The sequence below is a fragment of the Heteronotia binoei genome, chromosome 4 (assembly GCF_032191835.1).
Source record: "Heteronotia binoei isolate CCM8104 ecotype False Entrance Well chromosome 4, APGP_CSIRO_Hbin_v1, whole genome shotgun sequence".
NCBI lineage: Eukaryota > Metazoa > Chordata > Lepidosauria > Squamata > Gekkonidae > Heteronotia > Heteronotia binoei.
Window position 1 is genome coordinate 143,680,177 of NC_083226.1, and position 10,799 is coordinate 143,690,975.

At 44.6% G+C, this 10,799-nt stretch overlaps 1 non-coding gene across 1 annotated transcript; it reads left to right on the plus strand.

The window, feature by feature from the left end:
- Positions 1-10,022: 10,022 nt before the first annotated feature.
- Positions 10,023-10,097, plus strand: TRNAA-UGC (transfer RNA alanine (anticodon UGC)). Its single transcript has one exon. It is a non-coding gene; the product is annotated as a tRNA-Ala (tRNA).
- Positions 10,098-10,799: the final 702 nt, after the last annotated feature.

Sequence of the window (10,799 nt, forward strand, 5' to 3'; positions counted from 1 at the left end):
TATTCATGGGATGGAGAAAGCAGAGAAAGAAGCACTTTTCTCCCTTTCTCACAATACAAGAACTCGTGGGCATTCTATGAAATTGCCTTTAGCAGGACAACTCTTTTACATGCTGAAAATGTACTGTCCCAAGGGATTGTCCATCAGGTGGATCCTTCTGACACTACGGCGGCCCCTCCTGGAAAGTGGAGCAATGGCAGCATAGACAGGAACTATGGTGTAGATTCTTCCAGGCAGGGCCGACCCTAGACTGTCTGGCATCCTAGGCAAGGCTAACTTCTGGCACCCCACCCCCTGCATCAATAATGTCACTGAGTCACCAGGGAGGTGCCTAATTTGGCACCCCCAGAAGTCACCCCTAGGCAATTGCCTAGTTTGCCAAGTGGCAGGGCTGGTCCTGCTTCCAGGGCAATCTCAGCTTTCCAGTTTTGTTTTGTTTTTAACAGCATGACAAGGAGTATCTCTGCCATGGCTTCTGTGCTATTATGTTTCCACTATCAACTCTGTGTACCAGGAATGACAGGGAAAGTTTTCTAGCCCAGGGGCCATGGTGAGCTAATGTGGAGCTCTGATCCCACTTTTGAAGAAATTAAGCACTGTCTACTCTCTGCTGTTTCACAGAGTTCCAAATCCAAGTCCATCATGGTCAGCAGTAATGTAATAATCTCATCTTGTTTTTCAATTTACGGCAGCAATAATACACATTAAATGCATTCCTAGCAGCCCTGGACAGTAAGTAGAAAAAGCAGTTGTTCCCTGGAGGTTAATATATGCATTCCTCCAATTGGAATGCATTGGGTTGACTGTCTAGATTATTTAACTTAATATACATTATAAATTATTTAATTTCAAAAGCCTTGCTCGTGTTGAATATGATTGAAACAATTATTCCTGTGCACAATTGTCCCAATAACATTACACAGTCTTATGAAATCCCAAGGCAGTAGTTTTACCTCTGCTATCTGCTGCTGTTCATAAACTTCTCACACTATGTGTTTTTTGAGGTTATAGCATTACTAAAACTATTTGCTTGAAACGCATCCTTGGGTTCAATAGGAGACTATGTCTTATTCTATATTTAATGAGAAGAAAATCCCAATTACAAAGGAATGCAGCAGGCTATAAAATACAGTAATGCAAAAACCGGATAGGCTTTAAAGCTTGTTTGTTCTTCTAAAATTGAAAACATAAGAAGAGCCATGCCAGATCTAACTAGGAACCATTTCATTCAACATCTTGCTTCTAGCAGTGGGCAACCCAATGTTTCCAGGAAGCTCACAAGCAGCCAGCGGCGTCACTGGGGCAGGGCCAAGGGGGCCATTGGCCCTCCCCCAGAGCATTCTCATTGGCCCCCCTCTCCGCCTTGCGCAAGCGTCGACGGCCGCCTCTAGTTGCTGCTCGCCTGGAGCCCGCGCCTGGAGCAGTGAGTCACCCATGGAGTCGGAGAAGAGGGGGATGGCGCTGGGACGTGGCTGAGTCTCTGCTTCAGACCAACACGGCTGCCCACCCGGATCTACCAAGACATGCTTATTTATTTACGAAGCTGCTGGCCTCAAAGCCCACTACCCCCCCGGTATCTTTTTCTCCCACTTTGCCGCAGAGCCCTGTATTGCTCGGCAGCTTGGCGTCCCTAGTATCGGATCCAGGTTTTTAAAAGGATCCCACCCCGCGGGTTTTGCAGCACCCGGCCCCGAAAACAACCATTCTCTCTGCCGACAGGCAGACGCACGTCGCGGAACAGCAGCCTGTTGCAAAGGAAGGCGCGCAGAACTTGGAACCAAAAGGCGCAGCCAGGGGCTACTTACCCACCACCGGGTTGCAAGATGCACCTCTCGCGCACTTGGCCCCAGGGTGCAACCCACCCTAGTGACGCCTCTGCAAGCAGCCATGTGTATAGCAGGCCTCCTCCACTGTTGAACCCTCAGCAACCATAGTCCAGGCCTTGCGGGACTTATCCAAGTTTTGCAGGGCCTGCAAGACGGAGCTCTTCCACCTGGCTTTTAATTTTTCCAGTAGGCGTCCTTTGAAAGTCATCGCTTCCCCCAGCACCTTACCATCAAGGTGCTGAAAGCTTCCATCCTACATGCTGTTACGTGATTTGTTGCCAATTGTATGAATTTTAATTTAGTTATTTATTTTATATTTTTATTTTATTCTACTTATTTTTATTTCTTTATTTATTACTTTAAATTTCTATCCCTCCCTCTCCGCAAGCGGACTCAGGGCAGCTAACAACATACATTTTTTACAATTTAACCAATAAAACTACAATTTAAAATTATTTAAAACACTTAAGCATTAAAACATTCCATTGCATTTTTGGTGCTGTATCACTATGATATAATTTAACATAAATATAAATGTAAATGCTGATCATGGTACTCTTTAATAGTGTAGAGTGACAGCTCTCTCCCAAATTAGGTTAGATCTCAAAGGCCTGTCGAAACAGTTCGGTCTTACAGGCCCTGCGGAAAGTGGAAAGATCCTGCAGGGCCCTTATGGCCTCTGGGAGAGTATTCCACCGAGGAGGGCGGGATATTGCTGTTTTCTGATCTGATTGAAATATCTGTTTTATGATGTTGTCTAACTTTTGATGTGGTTCCTTTTAATGTTGTTTTAGTGTTGTAAGTGTCCCTGAGCCTGCTTGCAGGATAGGGTGGAGTATAAATTGAAAAATTAAATTACATTTAAATTTAAAACTCCACATGATCCCATTCTGACATCTCTCTCAGGGATCAAAAGCAGGGTTGTTAGTTCCTAGCACTCTTTGTCTTAATAGCTGTGGGCAGCAAGTCATTATGAAGAATAGTGCCTCCACTTCAAGATGCCATTTGGAGGGCCTATCTTGTTAGTCACTCTGTCACCATATGTGGCTGGGTTGGCTGCCTCTCCTCCAGCACCAGCCCCCATTACTGCAAAGCTCCCTGTCACCCCCAACAGTGAGAAGGTAGGACCAGGCAACCCTATTTAGGTGAGTCAATATGCAAATACTAGAAGCAAGTGGCTGGGTCTGGTAGATGAGGAGGAGGAAGAGAAGGAACCATGACAAGGAAAGGGAGGGTCAAGTCTTCCCAGGAGGTTTTATTTCAGTTGACGTCATCGCGAAGCACGTGCGCAAGTCCCACACTATGGGAAGCAGGGGACTTGGCAACCCTATTTGCTGGCCATACAGAGGGAGGGAGGAGAAGTGGAGTCTGTTGTGCAGCAGTGGGTTAAGTTTTGCTGTAGGCCTCCATGCTATGGTGACCCTTTCTCATGAACATCTTCTCCACTCTTCTGAACTTCTCTTCCTGTCCTTGGTGGTCAAATGCGCCATCAAGTCGCAGCTGATTTATGGTGACCCCATAGGGTTTTCAAGGCAAGAGACATTTGGAGGTGGTTGATCATTGCCTGCCTCTAAGACATGACCCTGGACTTCCTTGGAGGTCTCCCATCCAAATACTAGCTAGGGCTAGCCTTGCTTATTTATTTTTATTTTGTTTGGTTAATTTATATTCTGCCCTTTCCCATATGGGCTCAGGGCGGATCACAGTCATAGTAAAACAGTTAAAATATGACAATAAGTTAATAATGTATGAATAAAACATAACTCAAAAAATATACACAGGCAGGCACATATTTCAGATGAAAACATAATTTTTTGGCTCATTGTAGCTATTTAGCCCATTGTGAAGGAGGGCAATAGATGGTACATACAGTGGAATGAGAAGATGTCCATTTGCCTCAACCAAAGGTCCGGCAAAACAGCTCCATCTTGCAGGGCTTACGGAACGGAAGCAAATCCAGTAGGGCCCAGATCTCCACAGGGAGATGATTCCACCAGGTTGAGGCAAGCTGGATATCCCTTGGGCCGGGGATGGCCAGAAGGTGGTGATTGGCTGATCGCAGCAGTCTTCAGGGCTTGTATGGGGAGAGGTGGTCCCGCAAGTATGTCAGTCCCAAACTGCGTAAGGCTTTAAATGTCAGTACTAAAACCTTGAAGTGGATTCTGTACTCAATCGGTAACCAGTGCAATTTGCACAACGTTGGCCAACTGCTTGCCCGTAGAGGCGATCCAGTTAACAGCCACAATGCCGCATTTTGCACCAGTTGGCGTTTCCGGATCAACCCCGAGGGCAAGCCTGCGTAGAGCAAGTTACAGTAGTCCAACCTGGAAGTGACCATTGAATGGATCGCTGTAGCTGTCATGGGGGGTCAGACAGGGCACTAGCTGTTTGACCTGCTGAAGGTGATGAAATACAGATCGCGCAAGTGCTGTGACTTGGGCCTCCATAGAAAGGGAGACATTCAGTGTCACGCCCAGGTTCCTCACCTTCTGTGATGGCACAAGAGGAACACCATCCAAGGTGGGGAGGCGGATGTCCGATCTTAACCCCCCTCAACTCAAGTAGAGGACCTCCATCTTTGTTGGATTAAGCTTCAGCCGGCTTAACTGCAACCATCCAGCCACAGTTTCTAGCGCCCTGGTCAGATGGTCCGGGGCAATGTCTGCATGGCCATCTATCAACAGATAGAGCTGGGTGTCATCTGCATACTGGTGACAACCCAGCCCAAAACCTCGGGCAATCTGGGCAAGGGGGCGCATGTAGATGTTAAACATCATTGGCGAGAGAATAGCTCCCTGCAGTACACCACATTCAAGTGAGTGCTGCAGGGAGATCCGCTCGCCAATCGCCACCCTTTGTCCCTGATCATGAAGAAAGGAGGAGAACCACTGTAAGGCTACCCCCTGGACTCCAATATCGGCAAGGTGGTGGGTCATTAGACCCTTGTTTCTGAGATCTGATGAGACTGGGCTAGCCTGGGCTATCCAGGTCAAGCCTTCCTCTCCATGGCACCTAAATGGCTGCAGTATTCTGTTAGCAGCTATTTTACTAACATACCTTCCATTGTTCACTTTCCTCTGAGCACATGGATCAAACCCATTGTTTCCTCTAATTTTGTTCTCTGTGTATACAGAATGAGCAGCTGTCAGAACAGAAGCTTCATTCCTATGGGAGCACCAGCCACTCGCCGAGGGGAGAAAACTGTTCACAAAGCAAAGTCAAGGATATGTTTACTGACAGAAAGCAAGTTGCACTGATAGATGTCATGTGTAATAAAGAATAGCAGCAGCAAAGACAGTGAAAGGAAGTGGAGATGATTGCAGTGCTGGCTTTGGGAAGATAAATGGGAACCATGCAGTATTTAAAGGCTCTGGCCACAAAGTGAATAGAAGGCAAGGCTGCAATCCCACCATAATGCCTGATTGTTCTAAAAGTGTGTCTACTTTGCCCTGCAGAGCTTTGCTTTTTGAATTTCTCATTTCTCAAAGAACATGAAAGAGCCCCATGGTGCAGAGTGTTAAAGTTGCAGTACTGCAGTCCTAAACTCTGCTCATGACTTGAGTTTGATCCCCGGTGGAAGCTGGGTTTTCAGGTAGCCGGCTCAAAGTTGACTCAGCCTTCCATCCTTCCAAGGTTGGTAAAATGAGTACCCAGCTTGCTGGGGGGAAAGTGTAGATGACTGGGGAAGGCAATGGCAAACCACTCCGTAATAAGTCTGCCATGAAAATGTTGTGAAAGCAACGGCACCCCAGAGTCGAATATGACTGGTGCTTGCACAGGGGATTTTTCCTTTCCTTTCAAAGAACATGAGGGATGTTATGTAACACTTTCCTTTATAACCAGGGTTGCATGAATACCTGCTAGTTCAACTCTCGTCCTGTTAATCAGCCAGGAAGTGGGAGCCAGTTTTTTGAAGGACTATTTGTCTGTTCGTTTATGTTTATGACCTTTCAGCACGTTGCTTTGCCATATTCTTTCCTATCTCTATTCTGAGCTCTACTCAGCAGACTGCTGTTTAAATAGACACACTGGTCACAATCACAAAGCATATAAATCACATAAGTCCTATCATTTGATATTCCTATAAGCAATCCTTAGTTTCGTTGGTGGTGGCGGAGGAAAGTGCCATTGAGTCACCAGTGACGTATTGTAACCTTGTAGGAATTTCAAGGCAAGGGATGTTCAGAGGTGGTTTGCCATTGTCTGTCACCGTGAAACATCCCTAGAACTCCTTGGTGGTCTCCCATCCAAATACTAACAAGGGCTGACCCTGCCTAGCTTCAGAGATCTGAAGAGATGAGGTTAGCCTCGACCATCCAGGTCAAGGCTAGTGGCATTTAATGGCTGTTGATTTGTTTGGATCATCAGCATTTTTGGATGGGAGACCTGCAGGGAACCCCTCTGTATGCTGCCTTATGCTTCATGAAGAAAGAAAAATGAGACAGAATTGTATTAATAGAATGCTAAAATCTCTGATCTCACCTGAACCTTGACCTCTTTTTTGCTGTATTTTTTAAAATCCAAAATACAATCCTATTGACTTTCCACCACCTTCCACATATATTTTCTTTCTGGGTCACTTTGTGTATCTCAGTATACCTATGGCTTCATTTGCTTTTGGACAAAGATTTCCCTAAAACCCCACATATCCAAACCATAATGGGGTGGGGTGGGGGGAAATCAACACATTTTCAGATATCTCAATTTAGACTCCGCAGACAACTGTTTTCTACTTTATTTGTACAGTGTGTGAGTAAAGCAAACTTCTCTACCTTCTTCTTTAAGGACACAGCTTTCTTCTTCTTGTCTGCCCATATTCTATTCATGAAATGACGATACCTTGTTACCACCATCGCCACCCCACTGTGCATTTATCCTTCTAGAATAGGAAAAGAGATTTAAAAGAAGAAGAAGAAGAAGAAGATATTGGATTTATATCCCGCCCTCCACTCCGAAGAGTCTCAGAGCGGCTCACAATCTCCTTTACCTTCCTCCCCCACAACAGACACCCTGTGAGGTGGGTGGGGCTGGAGAGGGGTCTCACAGCAGCTGCCCTTTCAAGGACAACCTCTGCCAGAGCTATGGCTGACCCAAGGCCATTTCAGCAGGTGCAAGTGGAGGAGTGGGGAATCAAACCCGGTTCTCCCAGATAAGAGTCTGCACACTTAACCACTACACCAAACTAACTCTTATTCCTCTGGCACCAGAGGAATAAGAGTTAGATTGAAATAATGAAATGATTTTAAGATCCAGGGATGACACATAAAACATAATTTTTTTGTGAAGCATTTCATATATTCCAGTTATATTATCCCTGGATTTCTTCATAAAATGAAAATTAAAGCAAATCCTTCCCAAGAAAGAGCAATCTTTCTGCTTTTCCTCTTGTGAGATCTTTGCATATTTCTTTGGTGCCCTACTATGTTCAGTGTACATAATGGGTTGGAGCCAGACGAAAGTGGGAATTTTTACAGACACCCCTCCCCCCCAATACAGCCCCCAATGTCATTCCCCAAGGTTTCCTCTTCCTCCAGACCAGCATTTTATGGAGCTCAGTAGGCTGCAGATAGGAGAGATAGGAGATTGTAAGCTGCTCTGAGTCTCTGATTCAGAGAGAAGGGTGGGGTATAAATCTGCAGTCATCTTCTTTTTCTACTTTCTATCCTTAAAAAATCTGGATTCTTTTGAGAAGCTTACCTCAGATGATGCTCAAAACTGTTCTACTCTGTGACAGTGGTTTTAGATGGCTGTCTTTTTCTTAATAAATTTATTGTACTCAAGTCATTGTTCTCATAAAGTAAGACTATACATATTTCTTGCAACAGGTAAGGATAATTGTGTTAGATGTGACTTTCTTCAGGTAGAAGAGCTTTGTAGGAAGGGCCTGTCTATCTGCCTGTATTTATCTATCACACTGATATTCTACCTTATATCGTTTTCTTTTCCTTCTGCATTCCTTTCAGGCCTTGTCAGTCTTTTAAGAAGGGCTTCAGAAGAGAACGAAACAGTGCAAAAATGTCACGTCAAGTGTTTTTTACTGTAACAGGGAACCAGATCATTAACACTTTAGAAATTAACAGGATTCCAACTAGATTTTTTTGTGCGAAAACAGCAGCTATAAATAACATAATCATTTATTCATACAGAAAGAACACTTTGCAAGTTAATTAAAACTCTCCAAAGAGAGAGAGAGAGAGAATGTGAGGTTGTGATAAAAGGGAAATTCAACCAGGAAAAATCCAAAAACGACATCTCAAGCTGCGGATGAAAAAGAATTTCATCTGTCATTATCAACCCATATTAATAACATCCTGTCCCTCCCAACCTCCTCTCTCTTTCTTGCACATACAAAAAAGTTAATTTCACTACATAATGAAATTTTGCTGAGACTGGGATTCCTTTGAAATCTATTTGAGTTTTTCTGTTCAATTAAGAGCTTTCCTCTTGAATTATGCCTACATAAAGCCTGATTGAGGGTCCGGTTAAGACAAGAAACATTCTCCCTTAACGTGAATGGGATTCTCATCAGGCCAGAAGGGTGGTGGGAACCAATGTTCCCTCTAAGCTGTGGAGTCTTGTGAGCAAAAATTCTACTTTGTGAGCTACTGACATTAAAGTTTGAACTACTGGCATTACGGTTGTGAGCTACTACATAATTTGCTCTACGGCCATTTTCCCTGAGCTGCGACAAAAAATGTGTGACCTGGAGGCTAAAAAATTGTGAGCTAGCTCACACTAACTCAGCTTAGAGGGAACACTGGGGGGAACTTAGTCAAGTGACCTAGCTTAGTACTTAGTACTAAGTACTCACTTAGTACTAAGTACTCATGGTACTTAGAGCTTTCTTCCAATGCAGAAAGAAATAAGGGGATACCTATGCAGCATGAATTGGCTGGCAGAATTGGCAGCCAGAAATAAAGCAGTTGAGTTAGCTACATTTGGGGAAATTGTAGAGGCTGGCACACCCAAAGTGCAATGGATGGACCTTACCCTGGGAGCCCTACTAGGTAAAAGACAGCTTGGTATCATAGTTAAGAGAATCAAACTAGGACCTGAGCAATCCAAGTTCAGCCTCCTCACTCTTTCATGGAAACCCTCAGCTACCTATCTAGCCTACATTACTGAGTTGTTGTGAAGTTTAAATAGAAGAGAGAAGGTGGTGTAAGCTGCTTTGCTGGGTTGCCAGGTTCGACTCACGAAATATCTGGGGACATTGGGGGTGGACACAGGAGACAGAAGCAACAAGAACAATTGAACTCCAGAGGGAGTTTTGGCCACCACATTTAAAAGACTGCAAGCCCTTTAAATGCCTTCCCTCCATTTGGAAATAATGAAGGATAGGGCACCTTCTTTGGGAGCTCACAGAATTGGACCCCCAGTCCAAACTTTTTGAAACTTGGAGGATTTTTTGAGGAGAGGTACTGGATGCTATGGTGAAGATTTGGTGCCTCTATCTCAAAAAACAGCCCCCCTCAGAGCTCCAGATCAATTCGCCGTTATACCCTATGAGAATCGGTCTCCATATGGTATAATGGAGTGACCAGCAGACCCCCCTCCCCACTTTCTGATAACCCTGAAGTGGGGGGAGGGCTTCCAAACTAGGGGATCCCATGCCCCCAACTGGGGATTGGCAACCCTACTGCTTTGGGTCCTCATTGGAGAGAAAAGCAGGCTGTAAATGGAAAAAAACAAACCAACAACAACAATGAAGCCTTCTGCTTTGGCCTGTCAACAAAGCGGTTATTTCCGCCCACAGCTTTGCAGATTTCACCTTCTCTGGTCCCAGTCATTGTTAGCAGGGATTCTGAAGCATAAAACTCCTAGGTCTAAATTTGCATACTGCTGCCATTCTCTGACACCCTAATGGCTATTTTTAAAGCACCAAGCATCATTTGTGCATAGTAAAATATAAAAACTGTAGATTCAACCAATATTGTTCCTTTGGGTGGTGGCTGATCTTGATGCTGCTGTCATTCAGTCTTTCAAGTGCTCAAGGACATAAACACAAATGCTTTTTAAATTTTAAGTTATAAGAATGTTGCAAAGTGTCTCTGTGGTGCCTTGTGGAATGTTCACGTATGTGTAACTTCGAATAGAATATTAAGAGGGTGGTTGAGCAGAGAGGGATAGAATTGTCCTGGGAACTGTGCCTGCAGGGATTCATGGCATTATGCTTCACAGCTGAAGGACCATGTGGGAGGGACTGTGGCACAATGGTAGAGCATCTGCTTTGCATGCAGAAGGTCCCAGGTTCAATCCCTGGCACCTCCTGTTTAAAAAAGGTTCTGGTAGAAAGTGATGTGAGAGATTTCTACCTGAGACCCTGGAAAACTGCTGCCAGTCAGAGTAGGCAATGCTGATCTTATTCTGATTCAGTATAAGGCAGCTTCATGGGTTCCATAATTATGAATGATCTGTCTGTGAGATGTAACTCATTTTCTTTGGTACCAAACACAGTGCTTAGTCTGCCAATATGCTACCCACTGAAGAAAGCTTTATATATGCATTGGGTCAATACTGGATGGACTTTACAATTTTCTGTAATGAATCAGGCAACTTAATATCCATTTGCTTTCCAGGCACTTTCTATAGTGTAGTCACTCCTCATTCATGACATTGTGAAACCTCAAAATGGTCGACAGATGGCCCCGTCTTTGATAAGTTTGTTGGGTTAACCTTTATTACTACTTCTTATAATAGCCCAGGCTACACCAATCTCGTCAATCTCTGAAGCTAAGCAGTGTGGCTCTGGTAAGTATTTGGATGGAGGACCTGCTAGGGATGTCAGCCTCCAGGTGGGATCTGGGGATCCCCCAGAATTACAGCTAATCTCCAGGCTATGGGGATCAGTTTCCCTGGAGAAAATTGATATTTTGAAGGGTGGTATCTCTGTTGGCATGATACCCCACTGAGGTTCCTGTCCTCCCTAGACTCCACTCCTAAATCTCCAGCAGTTCCCCAAACTGGATATGG